The sequence below is a fragment of the Oncorhynchus mykiss genome, chromosome 8, assembly GCF_057628025.1.
Source record: "Oncorhynchus mykiss isolate SJ-2025 chromosome 8, ASM5762802v1, whole genome shotgun sequence".
Classification (NCBI taxonomy): Eukaryota; Metazoa; Chordata; class Actinopteri; order Salmoniformes; family Salmonidae; genus Oncorhynchus; species Oncorhynchus mykiss.
In genome coordinates, this window is record NC_143029.1 from 15,700,531 (window position 1) to 15,723,495 (window position 22,965).

Genomic DNA, 22,965 nt, shown 5'->3' on the forward strand with positions numbered 1-22,965 from the left:
GCAGACGTGTTGATGCCTACTCTTACCACCTGGAGGTGGCCCATCAGGAAGTCCAGGATCCAGTTACAGAGGGAGGTGTTTAGTCCCAGGATCCTTAGCTTAGTGATGAGCTTTGTGGGCACTATGGTGTTGAACGCTGAGCTGTAGTCGGTGACCATCTCGGGCTAGTTTGACACATTTTCTCCTAACCCGGTCTTAAAAGTACCTCTGGATAGCGGACTAGCTTAATTTACATCCCTGTATGGCACAGGAGGTTGGTGGCACCTTAATTGGGAAGAACGGGCTCGTGGTAATGACTGGAGTGGCATTCGTGGAATGGTATCAAATACATCAAACAGTTGGTTTCCATGTGTTTGATGCCATTCCATTCACTCTGTTCCAGGGATTATTATGAGCCATCCTCCCCTCAGCAGCCTTCACTGCTGTATGGGACACCCCCTGATTAGAAGGGCTGACTGTATGTGTACCTGAATGTAGGATTACACAGTGGGGTCAATACATGTAAAAGACAGCCCAAACGACCTCTTACTGTTGTTTCTAAACTAAATAAGAAACAATATTACTCAGCATGCAATGACCCAGCGTCTTTACGTGTAGCGCCCAGCCAGACTGAGATGACTGTTAGCATAACCAGGCATACATCCAGATGATAATTCCCCATTCCCCCCTGCACACAGATATCTGCAGTGTGTGTTTGTGAGTGCATGTGTGTGTGTGTGAGAGTGCATGTGTGCAGCCCTTGATCAATGAAGGTAAACACTGTTTAAGAAGCATGCAGCAGTTCCATTAGTCTTGGTCAGAGAGGACCATTATTATTCATAAATAAGTGATTGTTCCTTAAACCAACTGTGTCTTCCAACACACACAGACGCACACACACACACACACAATTTCTCTCCCTCACAGGAGGGGCCGGGTGAGGGGCGGTGGGGGGACTTCAGGTCCAGGGCTAAGTAGAATCCTTGGAGATAAAGCCCCTCTCTGCATATAAAGAGCCCCTGACCGGAGAACACACAGCCCCCCAAAAGACACACCATCACAACTCTGCCAAGCTGCACTAAACTAGCCAGCACCAGATAACACACCATTCTATGTCAAATTCAGATGAAGGAGTGATGTATCTCATCGATACCTTATCATCTGATGAATGGCACAATTGTAATGGATGGAGGACACAATGATGGGTACTTCAGCTGTCATGAGAAAAACAATGCATGGGATATAAATAGATGTCCTGCATCCTTTTCATGGCTAATGGGAGATATACAGTTTTACGTTGAGATTTGAGTCATTTAGAGGAAGCTCTTAGCCAGAGTGGCTTACAGTTAGGGCATTTATCTTAACCTATCATGTGTTGCCCTGCAGGGGAGGCAAAGACATGTGTGTGTGTGCGTGTCTGTGTGTGTGTGCATGGGTGTGTGTGCGTGTCTGTGTGCGTGTGCATGTGTGTGTGTGCGTGTCTGTGTGTGTGTTCATGTGTGTGTGTGCGTGTCTGTGTCTGTGTGTGTGTGCATGGGTGTGTGTGCATGGGTTTAGAGCAGGGGTATCCAACCCTGGTCCTGGAGGGCCGTAGGCACTTCCTGTTTTGGATTTAATCGACCTGGAAGACCAGGTGTGTTGGCCAAATCCTGAACTGATCAATAAGCTCAGGTGGTCAGGTTGGTGCCCAACTTCAAAGACTGCTTTGAACCGTTCTGAAAAAATCTGAGGCAGAATCAAATGTAAAAGAGTCTGTGCTAACGCAAAAAACAAAGCGTAATTACAGTCCTACGGAGTGATAGGAAACTCCATAGACAGCTGTTTGGCAAACGCTAAGACTTCACGAATCCATTGACCAAATATGACCAAGTTATGTCAGTGTCTGTTGTCTCCAGTGTTGCCATGTGGCTGCCATGCAAGCCATTCATTTAAATATGCCTGTTAATTTAGCCATTTGGCATGAATGGTTATCATTCTATCCAGGTAGCTTCAAAAAGCCACATCTCTAGCAGACCATGAGGTCTCATTTGCAGCCTCGCGCATGTGGCAGACAGTCACCACAATCCAAAGGAGCCTGGGTGGCCGCCGCTATCTAAGCCCCCTCCTACTAACACTATAAAGCCTTCATTTAGTGAGCTAAGTCTACTATGACAGGGATCCTAGCTACAGTTAATCCCATGGAAATGGACCATCTTACACACAGGACACAATGAAAGCAGTGGGAGTACAATGACAGTGATTTATTGTAAGCAGAACTCGGGTGGCAGGGTTCTACAACGTGATGACACAATGCCTACTACCGTGGAGTCAGAAAGCCTCCCCACCTGTGTCTAAAAATAACAAGTACATCTTTGCATTCATCAATGATTTAGTTGCCTCCTAGATACCAACATATGGGCAAACCAAAATGCTGCACTCGATCAGCATGTAGCAGCCTGCTATTCCTTTTGCAGTGACTGTTTCACTGTAAACAGCAACTACATAGACAACTATTTGTGTTATTTGGCATACAATCGCTCTTCAATCCCTTCCTTTATCCCGTCTATGCACAATTAACAGTCGAGGAAGACCTATAGTTAAATATGGTGTAATAAAGTAGTAAGAAAATAAACACAATTGTTCTTCAAACATGACATGTTGAGTACACATTTTGAATATGGAGGAAATTGATTCAAGTTATCAGTGTCTCGGGAGTCAGTGAAAGAAGACACAAGGAGACTGCCTGGACACTTCAGGACCAGTAGGAGTGTGTGGGTAAAATTAATGTGGAAGCCAAGCCAAGCCAGAAAAAAAGACATATTACAACCTATGTTGTGATAATTGCGTTGTTTGCTCTATGACCCATTTGTTCATAACATACAATAAAGCAGAGACAACAAAAAGACAACAGTCACACAGTGGTGGAAGAAATTCAACTACACATACGTTTGTTTCATCACACACCTGGAGAGCCACATCTGTCCAGTGAAGTCCACAAAGCAAATATTGTATGTAGCAAACAGTTAGGCCTAGATGACCTACAGCATGGTCTCAACTGTTTACTAAACAACTACTGATTTACAACCAGAGTTACTGCAAGTCAGCACAGAGACAACAGGAGCACTGCCTCCACTATTCCAGCACCATTTAAACTTAAACATTTAAACATCATCAAATCAACAAGGCTATATATGCTTAGTTTAATACAGTGAAAACAAGCTTAAAGATACCAAAAACAATTTAGTCCAATGTTGCTAAATACAACGTGTCTGTCCATAGTAGTGCTTTCTGTCTGTCTGTCTGTCTGTCTGTCTGTCTGTCTGTCTGTCTGTCTGTCTGTCTGTCTGTCTGTCTGTCTGTCTGTCTGTCTGTCCATAGTAGTGCTTTCTGTCTGTCTGTCTGTCTGTCTGTCTGTCTGTCTGTCTGTCTGTCTGTCTGTCTGTCTATAGTAGTGCTTTCTGTCTGTCTGTCTGTCTGTCTGTCTGTCTGTCTGTCTGTCTGTGCGTGTGTGTGTGTGTGCGCATAAGTCAAAAGTTGAATCAAAACGGTCTATGGTTCTGTCAAAAAGTATGCTTTCAGTTTTTGTTCTCATAGGCTACCTAGCTAAATCACTTACTAGCCTAAGTTCCTCACATGGGAGACAATGAACCAGCTAAGTTAGCTAGCTAGTTAACGTAAGTCTACTAGACTACATACTGAACTTCAATCGTCTCAGGCCACTGGCACAACATATTAATTTATGGTAAGATCAGCATCGCCGTCATAATCTTGTACTGTACAGAGAATTAAGTCAAAACCACAAGTCCAAATCCCCATCTCTATCTATGGCTTAAGAAAGGGCTGACTTAACAAGCTAGCTACTGCAGGACATCAACACAGACAGACCAGAAACAGACACCTTTTTCTGACAATGACGTTTTGCTTTGGATGTGATTTGATTGGTGTGAAGCCAAATCCAAACTGGCATCCATTCGGGGGCGTTTTGCTGCACTAGGACAACCCACAGTTGTGCTCAGCTCAACGTTGATTGGATAATTGATTTAGATTTTTTTTGTAATCAAGGGAGGCCAAGCGATTGCTGGCATCAATCAAATGCTACGGCTGCAACATGTTCAGGTCTTCCAAGCTGTCCTTAGTACCTGCCTGAAGTCCACGCCAATACGTTTTAGTTTCCATGGCAACAGCAAAGCAGTCAGTCCACCAAGTGATTGCCTCCAATGAGTTTGAGATAAGGCCAGGAATGGAAGTGGGCCTGATGTGATTTTAATTCAGAGGAAGGTCCACTCTCTCTCATATTTGAATAAAGCAAACAGGGCCAGACGAGAAGGGCTGACAGCTGTAAATGACAATGTCAGTGCAAAAATGATCAGCCAGTTTACAATCTGTTTGCTCATGGAGAACAAACATTATATGCGGCATGGCGCAGGGAGACAGCTCTCTGAATGGCAGGAGGAACCTTTGCCGGGAAGACGGAAAAAAGAAAGAAAGAAAGAAAGGGAGAAAGAAAGGGAGAAAGAAAGGGAGAAAGAAAGGGAGAAAGAAAAGTGGATTCCCTCTCCCTCCATGCATCCCTGCAACCATTCAATTCAGGAGCCACTTCGCAGAAAATACAGAAATATTTGAAAACAAAAAATATATATAACATGAGCTTTGGCATTAAAAACCAAGGCCTGTGAATTAGAGAGAGAGACCAAGGAGAGGATGGAGAGGTGAGAAACATTGCATTCCAGTAACCATCGGTCACCCTCTGAGGACCAACATCTCCCTCTGGTATAGCCAGTCTAGTCAATGTCTCCTGTCCTTCACTCCTTTCTCCACACTCTCTCTGCTCTCATGTCCTCTGGGTTTTCACAGCTACAGCTACAGCTCCTGTCTGCCTCCAATGAGTTTCACAGTCACTTGTGAGATGTCAATATTAGCAGATTATGTATCAGACGCCAGGGTTAGTTTTTATAATGCTCATCACTCATAAACTAAACACTATGGGCATGAACAGAGTGTTAATAAGTTAACCTATTAGGCCTGTATACTTAAGGCCCGCATTGTATTAGCTGAGCTCTTATGAAGCACTCAGACACTCTTGATGATAAGCTCACATTGTTGATGCATTTCAAAGAGACAGGAAATACATTTTGCCAGTTGGTGAAGTGCTGTACGACTTGTATGGTTGGTCTCAACAATGAAAGAGCATTGTGCTGAGTGCTGAGCATTACTGACAGGTAGAACAATGCCCTTCTATGGTAACAGGCATGAAAGAGGACATAAAGATATCATGAAATTCATCTCCATTTAATTAATATTACAACATAGTTTTTATTTCAACAAACCTTATCAAATCAAATGAGAAGAAAGCCATCAGTGTGATAAACAAGAAAAAAAAGAATGTGTTGATTGATAGATTTAATCTGTCAAATTTCAGACAGGAATAGAAATGTACTTTCAAGCTAGCCATTAGACCCAGGCGCAGCACACACCGGATATTCCATATAGGGCTACAAAGATGCTGGCCTCTAGTTATTAAACTTGTTTGGGACAGCAAGACCTGCAACAGCAGCCATATGCACTGCAGTCAGGGCAAGGGCTGGCGGATAAAAAGACGATGATAAATCTTGGAAAAGCTGTGCAATCGCACGTCAGCCAATGATGCGTCACAACACTGGCCATTCAGACAGATACAAATGTAATACTTGATGCAATTATTGTTAACAGTGCTGCGACAATAGGTTTCGTTATTCCTTCCGTTTGATCCCCATCTAATTTGCTCCTCCCCTTTCCACCGCCATAGCGGTCGATCATAAAGAGGTGACCATCATTCAAATTGTTTGGATTGGAGCCCCATGGTGTTTGGTTAACAGGGCGAATGTAAACGTAAAACTAGATTTACATATCAGCTTCAGCTCACACTGGCAGAGTAAACATTCTGTTTATCTCGAGTGTCACTTTATAATTTCAGTAGAATATAAAACTGGCCTTAATACTGTTTTCTACATACAATTTGCACCAAGTACAACTTGCAAACAAATCCTATGTAAATTGGCAAACAGTTAATCTGCACCTTTTGCAGGGATGAAAATATATGTACCACTGAAGCACAATACAGTGGACTTTTAGGTTGTTTTAACCGTAGTTAAATGTTTTTATTTGAGAAATTATCACATAATGATATCATTGGACCATTATCATCATTGTATGATAATTATAATTACATAAATTCTATTTCAAATAAATACAAAATGATGAGGATGTTGTTTCTATTTTGCTTCAGCCTCTTCTTATAACCTGAAAGAAATCTCCGCTTGCATCAGTAGACTACACGATCGCCTCCAAAGTCAATTCAAAAGGTATAAACATGGAGTAAACAAATGCCTTGTGGTGGAGTCACATTTTGAATTTGACTGTATTCTATTTGAGTGAGAAATGTGCTGTAGACTATTGCAGAATGTCTCTTGAATATCTGAATCTGAATTATCTGTAATAAATGAAAATAAATTAGATAAGAAATGTCATCAATAATAAAGAGATGGATGTGTTCGTTTTTTTAACATGTTTAGATACTAGAACATTGGGATCAAAGTTGGTGAATAATAACACTAGTGCAGTAGGGTTGAGTTGAGAGTAAACGGGTGCTGCCATCTATAGGCCAGTATAAAGCATCACAGAAATGTTGTTGGGAATATACATTGTCAATTTGTCAGTATGTAAACACAATAAAAAGGCAGTTGGTCAACAGCCAAAGTACAGTCTTTGTTCTCTGTTCATTTTATAGTAAGAGAACACTGCGTAGCAGAAAATAAATGTTATTATGCGGGTGAAACAATCGGTTCAGATTGATCTCCTTTCATCTTAATCCGATTAATGACTTGTGAGGTTCACGGAGTGACAACTTTTTTTCTGAACTACAGGCCATTGTGTCGAGACAAACCCATTCAGGACATTTAATCAATCAAATGAATACCCAAAGATCTATAATTATGATAAGAGTTCCAAGATTGCATTTTTAGGACCTGTCTCGTTGACACGGTACAGACAATGTCTACAACACTTAACTATGGCTTTTAACACGTTTTAATTTCAGGGCTGAAATGCGTTGATGAGGCTTCAGTTCAGCATCAGAACACTAAACGAAGACCCCTTGGTCTTTCACCCCTATGACTCACGTAGGCTACTCCTGAATGGGAGGACTACTCTGATAACCATCCATCATTCCTAATCCAGACCTCTCTCAACACATTGGTCTTTGTCTAAAATGGCACCCTTTTCCCTACATAGTGCACTTTTTAACCAGGGACCCCAGGGCTCTAGTCAAAACTAGTACACTGTAAAGAGAATAGGGTGCCATTTCAGACGCAGACCTCGTTTGTGCCCTTGTTTGTGCTGTATGCCTCTTTATCTTATACAAACATGTTCATATGCCTCTTTATCTTATAGAAAACATGTTCGTATGCCTCTTTATCTTATAGAAAACATGTTTGTATGCCTCTTTATCTTATAGAAAACATGTTTGTATGCCTCTTTATCTTATAGAAAACATGTTTGTATGCCTCTTTATCTTATAGAAAACATGTTCGTATGCCTCTGTATCTTATAGAAAACATGTTCGTATGCCTCTTTATCTTATAGAAAACATGTTCGTATGCCTCTTTATCTTATAGAAAACATGTTCGTATGCCTCTTTATCTTATAGAAAACATGTTCGTATGCCTCTTTATTTTATACAAACATGTTCATATGCCTCTTTATCTTATAGAAAACATGTTCGTATGCCTCTTTATCTTATAGAAAACATGTTCGTATGCCTCTTTATCTTATAGAAAACATGTTCGTATGCCTCTTTATCTTATAGAAAACATGTTCGTATGCCTCTTTATCTTATAGAAAACATGTTCGTATGCCTCTTTATCTTATAGAAAACATGTTCGTATGCCTCTTTATCTTATAGAAAACATGTTCGTATGCCTCTTTATCTTATAGAAAACATGTTCGTATCCCTCTTTATCTTATAGAAAACATGTTCATATGCCTCTTTATCTTATAGAAAACATGTTCGTATGCCTCTTTATCTTATAGAAAACATGTTCGTATGCCTCTTTATCTTATAGAAAACATGTTCGTATCCCTCTTTATCTTATAGAAAACATGTTCATATGCCTCTTTATCTTATAGAAAACATGTTCATATGCCTCTTTATCTTATAGAAAACATGTTCATATGCCTCTTTATCTTATAGAAAACATGTTCATATGCCTCTTTATCTTATAGAAAACATGTTTGTATGCCTCTTTATCTTATAGAAAACATGTTCGTATGCCTCTTTATTTTATAGAAAACATGTTCATATGCCTCTTTATCTTATAGAAAACATGTTCATATGCCTCTTTATCTTATAGAAAACATGTTCATATGCCTCTTTATCTTATAGAAAACATGTTCATATGCCTCTTTATCTTATAGAAAACATGTTCATATGCCTCTTTATCTTATAGAAAACATGTTTGTATGCCTCTTTATCTTATAGAAAACATGTTCGTATGCCTCTTTATTTTATACAAAACAGGTTTGTATGTTCTCTTTACTTTATAGAAAACATGTTTGTATGCCTCTTTATCGTATAGAAAATGGAAAAGAAAAACATACACAACTGGTCAAACGTTTTAGAACACCTACTCATTCAAGGGTTTTTATTTATTTATTACTATTTTCTATATTCTAGAATAATAGTGAAGACATCAAAACGATGAAATAACAATATATGGAATCATGTAGAAACCAAAAAAGTGTTAAACAAATTAAAATATATTTAATATTGTAGATTCTTCAAATAGCCACACTTTGCCTTGATGACAGCTTTGCACAATGTTGGCATTCTCTAAACCAGCTTCATGAGGTAGTCACCTGGAATGCATTTCAATTAACAGGTGTGCCTTGTTACAAGTTAATTTGTGGAATTTCTATCCATCTTAATGCGTTTGAGCCAATCAATTGTGTTGTGACAATGTAGGGGTGGTATACAGAAGATAGCCCTATTTGGTAAAAGACGAAGTCCATATTATAGCAAGAACAAATCAAATAAGTAAAGATCAGTCAATATGGAACATTTCAAGAACTTTTCTTCAAGTGCAGTCGCAAAAACCATCAAGGACTGCCACAGGAAAGGAAGACCCAGAGTTACCTCTACTGCAGAGGATAAGTTCATTAGAGTTACGAGCCTCAGAAATTGCAGCCCAAATAAATGCTTCACAGAGTAACAGACACATCTCAACATCAACTGTTTAGAGGAGACTATATGAATCAGGCCTTCATGGTCGACTTGCTGCAAATAAACCACTGCTAAAGGACACCAATAAGAAGAGACTTGCTTGGGCCAAGAAACACAAGCAATGGACATTAGACCTGTGGAAATGTGTCCTTTGGTCTGATGAGTCCAAATTTGAGATGTTTGTCTTTGTGAGACGCAGTGTGGGTGAACGGATGATCTCCGCATGTGTGGTTCCCACAGTGAAGCATGGAGGAGGAAGTTATGGTGTGGGTGTGATTTGCTGGTGACACTGTGATTTTTTTAGATTAAGGCACAATTAACCAGTATGGCTACCACAGCATTCTGCCACGATACATCTGGTTTGGGCTTAGTGGGATTATCATTTGTTTTTCTGCAGGACAATAACCTTACACAGGCTGTGTAAGGGCTATTTTACCAAAAAGGAGAGTGATGGAGTACTGCATCAGATGACCTGGCCTCCACAGTCCCCTGACCTCAACCAAATTCAGATGGTTTGAGATGAGTCAGAACGCAGAGTGAAGGAAAAGCAGCCAACAAGTGCTCAGCATATGTGGGAACTCCTTCAAGACGGTTGGAAAAGCATTCCAGGTGAAGCTGGTTGAGAGAATGCCAAGAGTGTGCAAAGCTGTCAAGGCAAAGGGTGGCTATTTGAAGAATCTCAAATATAAGATATTTTGATTTGTTTAACACTTTTTTGGTTATTACATGATTCCATATGTGTTATTTCATAGTTGTCTTCACTATTATTCTACAATGTAGAAAATAGTACAAATAAAAAAAAAACTCTTGAATGAGGTGTTGTGAAAATGTTGACCAGTAGTGTGCATGCTAAGTGATCTTTGGCAGCTCTGCTTTCATGGTCCTGAAAGTGACAAGAAATGGAATAGTAATAGTAAACTCATTTGGTACATTTCCCCCAGATTATTTCAGTCTACGATGTTAAAAGGCTGCGTGTATAAGGGCACAAGGCGAGACCCATATGCAGACACAGGAGGCAGATGGTTGGGCTCCGATATTTATTATACCAAAAAGGCAGGTCGGGGACAGGCGAGCGTTCATAAACCAGGTCCAAACAGTACCAGGCGATAGGCAGGCTCGAGGTCAGGACAGGCAGGGGTTCAGTGAACAGGTCAGAGTCCAAACAGTACAAGGGGATAGGCAGGCTCGAGGTCAGAACAGGCTCGAGGTCAGAACAGGCAGAGTGGTCAGGCAGGTGGATATAGCATCAGGACAGGCAATGGTCAAAACCAGGAGGGCTAGGAAAAAACAGAGACTGTTAAAAATAGGAGCTAGGAGAAACGCTAGTTGACTTGGCAAAACAAGACGAACTGGCACAGAGACAGGAAACACAGGGATAAATACGCCGGGGACTAATGAGGAAAACAGGAGACACCTGGAGGTGGGTGGAGACAATCACAAAGACAGGTGAAACAGATCAGTGCGTGACAATGTGAACAATGTGTTGAACTGTTGTTTTGAACTGTTGTCTCTTGTTTATGTATTCATCATAAAATGGCGGTGCTTGCTGCACCAGACAAGTGTTATGGTATTCTGTATCGCAGAGATGGAAATAACTCATGACTACTGATTCTTTCAGTCCTTCTCCAACAGTGTATGCAAATTAATCTGTTCCAGTATTTCACAATAAATTAATACAAGCCTATAAATCATACAGGAAAACTGCAGTTGTTACACAAGGCGATACATTTCATTGACCCATAAGTACCATTCACAACACCACGTTTGGCATTCACACAGCATATTAGCTCTCAACTTTCCTTGGTGTCCGCCAAATGGGAATCTGTCTGAGAAATCCTTAAAGTCAGTACACCTGCACTGCAGTGATCAGGGGTTAGACAGCTCTTTATTACCACCAGCTGCTGTGTCACCCCATCCAAATCATGCCTTAATGTTCAAAGCCACAAAGGCATATTCTGCCAGAAAGAGTAAAGCTTCATAAAGCCATGCAAAGTCTGTTATTCTCTTTTCTGTTCACTGTGGACTACAGGGACTAAGTCTTATAGGGACTGGGCTTTCCAAAATGGGACAGAAAGTGACTGACATCTTCTGAATGCAATGCATTTGATGTATCTATAGGCTAACTGTAGTTTACCTAAAACACGCTTGGTGCAGGAGCATATACTGTAGCATGAGAGATATACCTGTGAGTTAAGTGGGATGTGATTGTTTAAGCCTCTCATGTCAATCTGTTAACAAGGGATCATGTACAGCTGACTGATGGAGCTGTCAGGAGATGATCATCATGTACCTGGTCTGACGTACTTCTAACCTGAGAAAGACAGCAAGGGGAAAAGATACTCTTGACACCTGACTTTAGAACGGCCCATCATTCTTGCTCTAGCATTACTGATTTTTACAGCCAATAGGCAAACTGCCAATATGTAATCAGGAAGGTGTTGCGATATCATTGGGTAATATAACAGTACGTTTACGTCTACTTCACATACTTACTGACTTTATTGTCTCCATGGGGAAATGTTGTTGCAGTGTTATGTACACATTTAAAGTGGCGTTTAAATACAAAACAAAATTGACAATACAACTTTCATAACAGTTACATACCAATAATTATAATAAATAAAGAAATAAAACATTTTAAAAAAAGACTATCCTGCTGGCCTTACGGAGTCGCTAGGAACATTAGCCCGAGCTATTTAGGAGGGATATCACACCAGGCACAAATGATTGTCTAGTTGTGTTTTTCCTACTGAGGGGTGCCCTATACCTGCACCCAGAGGGGAGTAGTTCAAGGTTCAGGTACAGGGGGTAGCTTGGGTCTAAAATGATTGTGTGAGCCTTGCGGAGGGCCCTGACCTTAAAAAGATTTCATCCAGTCCTGTCTGTTTGACTCCAAGTACCTTGCTTGATGTGGTAATAATCCTTCTCAACATATTTATCTGGTTGACAGTGGCATTACCAAACCAACAAACAATACAAAAAGTTAAAATACTCTCAATAAAAGATTTGTAAAACAGAGTCAGTATAGTACAGTCTACATGAAAAGATTCCAGCTTTTTGACAAAGTACAGTCTCTGTTGGCTCTTTTTGTAGATCAGGTCTGTACATTTACTCCACTGAAGCTTCTTGTCCAAAAGGACACCCAGATATTTATATTCCTCTACAATTTCTATATTCTGACCTCTGATAGATGTTGCAGAGGTAGGTGTTGTACGCTTCCTGAAGTCTATGCACATCTCTTTGGTCTTGTCGGTATTGAGGACCAAGTGTGAAGTTTAGTCTTTGAGGACTGACCCAGATGATTGCTGTGTGTATGTTTTACATGATTTCTCAGTATTAGTTACACCGTTTGGTCTCTTACCTGCAGGCTCTAACTAGTCCTGGGGGAAAGCCTGTCTGACTCATAGACAAAAAACACTCGGCGTATGTCCCAAATGGCACCCTATTCCCTTTATAGTGCACTATTTTTTGACCAGGGCCCTGGTCAAAAGTAGTGCACTATATATGGAATAGGGTTCCACTTTGGACGTAGTCTGTAAGCCACTTAAACAAGGCATGACAAAGAGTGCCAACATTTCAAGGGAGATTGATTATGTAAAAAACATAGCAGTGGAGCTTTTGTTCTTTGTGTGAGAGAGTGACTCGCTCGCAGACAGCATAAACATGGAAATTAGCTTTCTGCTTTTTGTTTAAAATGCTCCTCTGTGCATGTCAACGTCTATACTTGTGGCAGAGGTCTTGTAACCATGGTAATCAATGGAGACTAAGGACACTACTGACCTGCAAAACGTCCAACCAAAATCTAAAACTGACCCTAACCTTAACACTAAGCTTATTTTGCATCATCATGATGATGTGGCCAGTGACACTTTTCTTCTTGAAAGTCCAATATCTTGAAAACTTGACTGCTGACAAGCAAAACATTTTGGGACTGTATCAACAGTGGACTAATGAAAAAAATACCCAAAGATTGTTGAATGGAGTTTTGCTTTAACCCTAACCCTAATTTTAACCAATTCTGAAATTACAAATCTGTTCACTGGTCAGGAGTGTTAGGTGTCCATTACATTCTTAGAACTATAGCACCCCCTGGTGTGGTGATTGTGTAACTCCTTGGTGGATAAATACCATTTCGATTTTTTTGTTCATATATACCTAAGTCCTTTTAAAAGGAACATGTTTTCATTTGATTAAATGGCACATTGTTGATAATGTGTTGTGTTAGTTGGCCTTAATTACTTTAGTTATGTCTAAGGGTGTGTTCACACTTGGTCCCTTTCAGCCAATATCTTTGAACTTCGAACTTTTTTAGGGCACTGTGAACACAAAACTCTCCAGGTTTGATTGTCATTATTCCTGCACCACACAGTAGACTACTGCAACACCGTTTCCCCTGCCATAGCCCCTTACATTGGTGCCACAAAAAAATAGAAAATGATGATGTGCAGGTTTGTGGAAAAAAATGTGTGCTGTTTTTGGATATTGATTAGCAATTGTCAATGATGCACAGAAATGCCAAAATATGTGTGGAGCTTTTGGTTCAGATTATTTGTCTGCAATATGTGATCTATAGATTAAGAGAGCTTCATAAACTGTTTATTCGATAGTGGGGTTTGAATAGTGAGAGAAGACAACATATTTGATGAGAATCACAACATAGGGTCGAAAATATATTATAGCCCTTAAAGAGGCTGTAGCCTACATTAGGTGTACAATTTTCAGTTACAGCATTATTTAATCTGCAGTTATTCTTCTGCTATTTATTTGTTACCAATGTTATTAATATTTCAATAGTATCTTCTGATTACAATGGTTATTGTAATCAGAAGATACTATTCTGATTACAATTGTTATGTCTCATATTTTAACTAAATGCAATCTATTAGCTTACAAATTTTAAGTAGGTACTGTATATGGTATATCTAGCTGATCGTGGACTATAGGAAAAGGAGTGCCGAACAGGCCTCCATTAACATCGACGGGGCTGAAGTGGTCGAGAGTTTCAAGTTCCTTGGTGTCCACATCACCAACAAACTATCATTGTCCAAACACACCAAGACAGTTGTGAAGAGGGCACGACAACACATTTTCCCTTCAGGAGACTGAAAAGATTTGGCATGGGTCAAATAAAATACCATTTTATTTGTCACATGCGCCGAACACAACAGGTTACAGGTTCACCTTACAGTGAAATGCATACTTACAAGCCCTTTTTAACCAACAATGCTTCATTTTTAAAAATTATAAATAATTAAACAGCTGCAGTAAAATAACAAGAAAGGCTATATACAGGGTGTACCAGTACCAAGTAAATGTGGGGGAGCACCAGTTAGTCGAGGTAATTGAGGTAATATGTACATGTGTCACGTTCTGACCTGTATTTCCTTTGTTTTGTATTTATTTAGTATGGTCAGGGCGTGAGTTGGGTGGGCAGTCTATGTTTGTTTTTCTATGTTTCGGCCTAGTATGGTTCTCAATCAGAGGCAGGTGTCATTCGTTGTCTCTGATTGAGAATCATACTTAGGTAGCCTGGGTTTCACTGTGTGTTTGTGGGTGATTGTTCCTGTCTCTGTGTTTGCACCAGACAGGACTGTTTTAGGTTTTCGCACGTTTGTTGTTTTGTTAGTTTTTCATGTACAGTTTCATTATTAAAGTACAATGAATAACAACCATGCTGCTTTTTGGTCCGCCTCTACTTCACAACAAGAGAACCGTTACAGAATCACCCACCACAACAGGACCAAGCGGCGTGGAAACGGGCAACAGCAACAGCAACGAAAAGAGGAATGGACATGGGAGGAAGAATTGGAAGGTAAAGGACCCTGGGCACAGCCTGGAGAATATCGCCGCCCCAAAGAAGAGCTGGAGGCGGCGACGGCGGAGAGGCGCTGGTATGAGGAGGCAGCACGGCGGCGTGGATGGAAGCCCGAGAGTCAGCCCCAAAAATGTATTGGGGGGGGGGGGCACACAGGAAGTGCGGCAAAGCCAGGTAAGAGACCTGCTCCAACTTCCTGTGCTTACCGGGGGGCTGGAGAGACCGGGCAGGCACCGTGTTATGCTGTGAAGCGCACGGTGTCCCCAGTGCGGGTGCATAGCCCGGTGCGGTACATTCCAGCTCCGCATATCGGCCGGGCTAGAGTGGGCATCGAGCCAAGTGCCATGAAGCTGGCTCTACGCAGCTGGTCTCCAGTGCGTCTCCTTGGGCCGGCTTACATGGCACCAGCCTTGCGCACGGTGTCCCCGGTTCGCCTGCATAGCCCAGTGCGGGCTATTCCACCTCGCCGCACTGGCAGGGCGACCGGGACCATTCAACCGGGTAAGGTTGTGCAGGCTCGGTGCTCAAGAGCTCCAGTGCGCCTGCACGGTCCTGTCTATCCGTCACCACCTCCACGCACCAGCCCTCCGGTGGCAGCCCCCCGCACCTCCTCTCCAGCGCTGCCGGAGTCTCCCGCCTCTCCAGCGCTGCCAGAGCCTTCCTCCTCTCCAGCGCAGCCGGAGCCTCCCGCCTGTTCGGCGCCGCCAGAGCCTCCCGTCTGCCCGGCGCCGCCTGAGCCGCCCGTCTGCCCGGCGCCGCCTGAGCCGCCAGTCTGCCCGGCGCCGCCTGAGCCGCCAGTCTGCCCGGCGCCGCCTGAGCCGCCCGCCTGCCCGGCGCCGCCCGCCTGCCCGTCTGCCCAGGCGCCGCCTGAGCCGCCCGTCTGCCCAGGCGCCGCCTGAGCCGCCCGTCTGCCCAGGCGCCGCCTGAGCCGCCCGTCTGCCCAGGCGCCGCCTGAGCCGCCCGTCTGCCCGGCGCCGCCTGAGCCGCCCGTCTGCCCGGCGCCGCCTGAGCCGCCTGAGCCGCCCGCACCTCCTCTCCAGCGCTGCCGGAGTCTCCCGCCTCTCCAGCGCTGCCAGAGCCTTCCTCCTCTCCAGCGCAGCCGGAGCCTCCCGCCTGTTCGGCGCCGCCTGAGCCGCCCGTCTGCCCGGCGCCGCCTGAGCCTCCCGTCTGCCCGGCGCCGCCTGAGCCGCCCGTCTGCCCGGCGCCGCCTGAGCCGCCAGTCTGCCCGGCGCCGCCTGAGCCGCCCGCCTGCCCGGCGCCGCCCGTCTGCCCAGGCGCCGCCTGAGCCGCCCGTCTGCCCAGGCGCCGCCTGAGCCGCCCGTCTGCCCAGGCGCCGCCTGAGCCGCCCGTCTGCCCAGGCGCCGCCTGAGCCGCTCGTCTGCCCAGGCGCCGCCTGAGCCGCCCGTCTGCCCGGCGCCGCCTGAGCCGCCCGTCTGCCCGGCGCCGCCTGAGCCGCCTGGCGCCGCCTGAGCCGCCCGTCTGCCCGGCGCCGCCTGAGCCGCCAGTCTGCCAGGGGCCACCTGAGCCGCCAGTCTGCCAGGGGCCGCCAGTGCCGCCAGTCTGCCAGGGGCCGCCAGTCTGCCAGGGGCCGCCAGTGCCGCCAGTCTGCCAGGGGCCGCCAGTGCCGCCAGTCTGCCAGGGGCCGCCAGTGCCGCCAGTCTGCCAGGGGCCGCCAGTCTGCCAGGGGCCGCCAGTGCCGCCAGTCAGCCAGGGGCCGCCAGTGCCGCCAGTCAGCCAGGGGCCGCCAGTCAGCCAGGGGCCGCCAGTGCCCGCCAGTGCCGCCAGTCTGCCAGGGGCCGCCAGTGCCGCCAGGGGCCGCCAGTGCCGCCAGTCTGCCAGGGGCCGCCAGTCTGCCAGGGGCCGCCAGTCAGCCAGGGGCCGCCAGTGCCGCCAGTCAGCCAGGGGCCGCCAGTCAGCCAGGGGCCGCCAGAGCCCCTCTGCCCAGAGGCGCCAGAGCCCCTCAGCCCAGAGGCTGTCACGTGTCTGACCTGTGTTTCCTTTGTTTTGTATTTATTTAGTATGGTCAGGGCGTGAGTTGGGTGGGCAGTCTGTTTGTTTTTCTATGTTTTGGGTTATTTCTATGTTTCGGCCTAGTATGGTTCTCAATCAGAGGCAGGTGTCATTAGTTGTCTCTGATTGAGAATCATACTTAGGTAGCCTGGGTTTCACTGTGTGTTTGTGGGTGATTGTTCCTGTCTCTGTGTTTGCACCAGAAAGGACTGTTTTAGGTTTTCGCACGTTTGTTGTTTTGTTAGTTTTTCATGTACAGTTTCGTTATTAAAGTACAATGAATAACAACCACGCTGCTTTTTGGTCCGCCTCTACTTCACAACAAGAGAACCGTTACAACATGTAGGTAGAGTTAAAGTGACCATGCACAGATAATAAACAGAGTGTAGCAGCAGCATAAAAGAGGGGTCTGGGTAGCCCTTTGATTAGCTGTTCAGAAGTCTTATGGCTTGGGGGTAGAAGCTGTTAAATAGCCTTTTGGACCTAGATTTGGCGCTCCAGTACCGCTTGCCGTGCGGTTGCAGACTGAACAGTCTATAAATAGGGTGGTTGGATTCTTTGACAATTTTTAGGGCCTTCCTCTGACACTGCCTGGTATAGAGGTCCTGGATAGCGGGAAGCTTGGCCCCAGTGATGCACTGGGCCATACGCACTACCCTCTGTAGTGCCTTGCGGTCGGAGGCCGAGCAGTTGCCATACAAGGCATTGATACAAGTCAAGATATTCTCGATGGTGCAGCTGTAGAACCTTTTGAGAATCTGAGGACCCATGCCAAATCTGGAATAGGCTTTGTCATGTCCTCTTCACAACTGTCTTAGTGTGTTTGGACCATGATCATTTGTTGGGGATGTGGACGCCAAGGAACTTGAAGCTCTCAACCTGCTCCACTACAGCCCAGTCGATGAGAATGGGGGTGTGCTCGGTCCTCCTTTTCCTGTAGTCCACAATCTTCTCCTTTGTCAAGATCACGTTGAGGGAGAGGTTGTTGTCCTGGCACCACACAGCCAGGTCTCTGACCTCCTCCCTATAGGCTGTCTCAACGTTGTTGGTGATCAGCCCTACCACTGTTGCGTCATCGGCAAGCTTGATGATGGTGTTGGAGTCATGCCTGGCCATGCAGTCATGAGTGAACAGGGAGTACAGGAGGGGACTGAGCACGCACCCATGATGGGCCCCCGTGTTGAGGATCAGCGTGGCGGATGTGTTGTTACCTACTCTTACCACCTTGGGGGCGGCCCGTCAGGAAGTCCAGGATTCTGTTGGGTCGGAATGCAAATTGGAGTGGGTCTAGGGTTTCTGGGATAAAGGTGTTGATGTGAGCCATGACCAGCCTTTCAAAGCACTTCATGGCTACAGACATGAGTGCTACGGGTCAGTAGTCAGTAGTCATTTAGGCAGGTTAGCTTAGTGTTCTTGGGCACAGGGACTATGGTGGTCTGTTTGAAATATGTTGGTATTTTCTGATCTCCAGATACTCAAGAAGTTCTACAGCTGCACCATCGAGAGCATCCTGACCGGTTGCATCATCACGTGGTATGGAAACTGTTCGGCATCTGACCATAAGGCGCTACAGAGGGTAGCGCATTAGCCCCAGTACATCACTGGGGCCAAGCTTCCTTACATCCAGGACATGTCAGAGGAAGGCCAAAAAAAGACCCCAGTCACCCAAGTCATAGACTGTTCTCTCTGCTACCACACGGCAAGCAGTACTGGAGTGCCAGGTCTAGGACCAAAAGGCTCCTTAAAAGCTTCTACCCCCAAACCATTAGACTGCTGAACAATTAATCAAATAGCCACCTGGAAAATGTACATTGACCCCCCCCCCTTGCTGTTTATCATCTATCCATTGTCACTTTACAAATTATCTCGACTAACCTGTACCCCCACACATTGACTCAGTACCCCCTGTATATACAGTAGCCTCGTTATTGTTTTGTAATTTTCTTGTTTAACTTTATTACATTTTTTAAAACTTTTGTTTATTTAGTAAATATTTTAACTCTTTTTCTTGAACTGAATTGTTGGTTAAGGGCTTGTAAGTAATCATTTCACTGTTGTATTTGGCACATTTGACAAATAACATTAGATTTTTTGATTTGATAACATATTCTGATGGAATGGCTTGTCCTGCACTTTGTAAATCCCACAGTGCACTGAGTGAATGTTGGACAAATATCTTGGTTCCTTTCTAAACATAGTAATGTGAATGCAAAGAGGACTCGGACCACAAAATAGGTGAAGTGAACTGGCGAAAGAGGCTAAAGAGGACTGAGATCAGTTTTAAAGAGGACTATATGTGAAAACACCCTGAATAAAATAACTATGTAATGCAGCATGACCTAAGGAGAGTTGTATTTGAGTGCATAGCGCCACCTGGTGTTTTTAGTTCAAAACTGAAAAATACATTTCACAGTGTATTCACAATACAATCCTATCCTGCAGCACAATGGCAAAACCATTCTAAATGGAGCAAATAAGCACACAACACCAACGAAGAGAGACAACTCTTGCTAGAGGACAGGTTGCCCTGGCCTGGCTCTGCATCTGCCAATAAGTCACTGCTAAGTTTTCACAATATTTCATGACTCTGAAGATAATCCACACACAAAAGGCAATAGGGGTCCCAGAGACTAAATATTTACTCCTCAATGATTTTGTGTATTAACAGGGGGCATGAGTCTGCATGGGTCTATGGGTAATCTAAAATGTTTTTATCACTTCAACAAGCTGACACTAACCTGAATTAGAGCTCTATTTAGTTCTGAAGGCCGAAACATCACCATTTTAATGTCAATCAGAATAATAAAGTATCATTTTTTTTATTGTGAGCAAGAGTTGAGCATTTTCCCTCAAAAGGCTCTGATGAATTTTGATTGCATCTCGTCTCACATTGGTTGAGCACCTCCTACTACTCTCCATGTCTCCTCTTTAACCATAGTATATGGAAAAAAATATATGAACGCAACATGTAAAGTGTTGGTCCCATGTTTCATGAGCTGAAATAAAAGATCCCAGAAATGTTTCATATGCACAAAAAGCTTATTTCTCTCAACTTTTGTGCACACATTTCTTTATATCCTTGTTAGTGAGCATTTCTCCTTTGCCAAGATAATCCATCCACCTGACAGATGTGGCATATCAATAAGCTAATTAAACAGCATGATCAGTACACTGGTGCACCTTGTTCTAGGGACAATAATAGGCCACCATAAAATGTCCATTTTTTAAGGCGTGTGCAATTGGCACGCTGACTGCAGGAATGTCCACGAGCTGTTGCCTGATCATTTAATGTTCATTTCTCTACCATAAGCCACCTCCAATGTTGTTTTAGAGAATTTGGCAGTACGTTCAATAGGCCTCACAACCGCAGACCACATGTAACCACACCAGCCCAGGACCTCCACATCCAGCTTCTTCACCTGCGGGATCGTCTGAGACCAGCCACCCAGACAACTGATGAAATTGAGGAGTATGTAATAAAGCCCTGGCTCCCAAGTGGGTGGGCCTATACCCTCCCAGGCCCATCCATGGCTGTGCCCCTGCTCAGTCATGTGAAATCCATAGATTAAGGGCCTAATCTATTCATTTAAATTGACTGATTTCCTTATACGAACTATAACTCAGTAAAATGGTTGAAATTGTTGCATGTTGCGTAAAATTGTTTGTTGAGAATAAATTAATTGTTTATTTACAATAGTCCGGTCACCATTTATTCTATTAGAGACAGTTCCCTTGTTGAATAAAGGCAGTCATACAAACTCCCTTCTCATAGACTGTTTTAAGTGTGTCATTTCCAGGGAAGGCAATCATTTTACTTGAAATGTGCTTGAGTATTTGTACTTCACTTAAAGCTTGGGAAAGAACAATGCTACGTTGTGTAATATCTATGTGAATAATACAACATCATCATTTCCTTCAGGATGTGTGTGCTTTACTGTAGGTTTGTTTGGACTAACGCTACATCAATGGTGTCTCAAGAGTGATGATAATGCCTGTCTTATGCCTGTCGGTATTGGGCCAGTAACCGAAAGGTTGCTGGATTGATTCCCCGAGCTGACAAGTTAAAAATCTGTCATTCTGCTTTTGAGCAAGGCAGTTAATCCACTGTTCCCCGGGCACTGATGACGTGGATGTCGATTAAGGCAGCCCCTCGCACCTCTCTGATTCAGAGGGGTTTGGTTAAATGCAGAAGACACATTTCAGTTTAATGCTTTATCCCCCTTTCCTTGTTTTTGGAATGTCATTATTAGAAAGCCAAATGTGTATAGTGTTTGACAAGCATACCGTAAGCTACTAACCTTGAGGGATAGCTAAACCTTGTTAATGGGGAAGACTAAGATAAAGAGACACAAACTCCTCCTCTCAACAGTCCATTCATCGGTCTTCTCAGACATCACTCATCCACGATAAGAGTTTCTCTGAAATATGACAGAGAAAACATCACTAAAATAAAAGCAATGACAGCCGATGAGGTGGTGACAAATTAAGAATTGCCCAAAGTCAGACCTCTTCGCAGTCAAATCATTTCCCCTCCGTCCACACAATAACCCCCTTTTTCTACAAACCTGTCTGTACTGTTCCTCACTCCATTTGAAATACATCAATGGTTAACAATAACAGAAATTTCCGCTAGCATCCCACCCACCCTGGAAAGAGGGAGAGGAGGAAATCTCCTCTGAGCTCCGCGAGTAGTTCTCTTCCACACAGTGCATCTGTCTCTGAGTGGTAATAGATTATACCTGCTCTCAGCTGGGATCCCCATTTCCTTCACCTTTGACCCCATCAATAGATGTCACATCCTCTCAGGGATCAAGACGAGGCAGAGTGGCCATATGATCGGGAAGAGAGAGGAAAGGGATTTTCCCTGGACTGTCTGCATCCCAAATGGCACCATATTCTTTACAAGTGCACCACTTTGACCAGGGACCATAGGGCTCTGGTCAAAAGTAGTGCATGCACTATAAAAGGAAATTGGGTGGCATTTGGGACGCATCCCTGGACTCTGTAGTAGGCTAGGCTTGTCTATGCTGTCTGCAGACCACTGATGAGGAAAGCGCATCTGCGGAGGCCGGGCCAGGGAACCCTAGCTAGACATGGGTGGCCACCAACAAAGGGCCTACCACTAAATGGCTTTCCATGCTGTGTGAGGGCCCACTCACTGCATTCTACAAAGGGAAAATCCCCACCAATGGCACTTTTGTGTTGAGAGTTAATGGATAAGTTTAATTGTTTTTACCAAATCTGTATTTTGGATGTAAATGGCATGTTATAGAAGTGTCCAGACACTTGTTTTGTGATTTATCTTGGTTTTGAGAAACTTACCACACAGGCGATAGACTTTCTCATGCTCATTCTGCAATTGCAGGGGCAAAGAAAACATGAACAAAAGCTCCAAATACATATTTTTAAAAACGGCAACACTGTCAGTATGGTGATGCACGTCTTTAGACATGGTACACATGAAATTGTATCATTCCTAATGTTTGCCCAGGCTACAAGGAGAAGTTGACTATCATTTGAGTGCAACAAAATGGAAGGTTGGGGATACTGTTCAGAATGACACAATTTCATGTGTACGGCATCTAAAGACCTGTATCACTATACTGAATGTGTTGCCGTTTCTAAAAAGTACTTAGGCGTATTTGAGTGTTTTTGCAAACGCAGAACGAGCATGAGGAAGTATATAGCTGGTGGGGGAAATTTCTCAGCACCAAGTGAAAATAGCAACAAGCAAAAAAAGTGTCTGGAAACGTATTTTTTTTTTATTGTCCTTTAATGTGGTGGGTGGTGTCTCAGTGCAATTTTAAAGGGATTGTCAAATAACTGTCTCCTCTAGACACAAGTCAAACAAAATCCCCAAATGAAAGGGGCTAATGAAGGTGGACGAATGCAAGAGAATGTAGGCCTATGCTAGCTGATATTAATG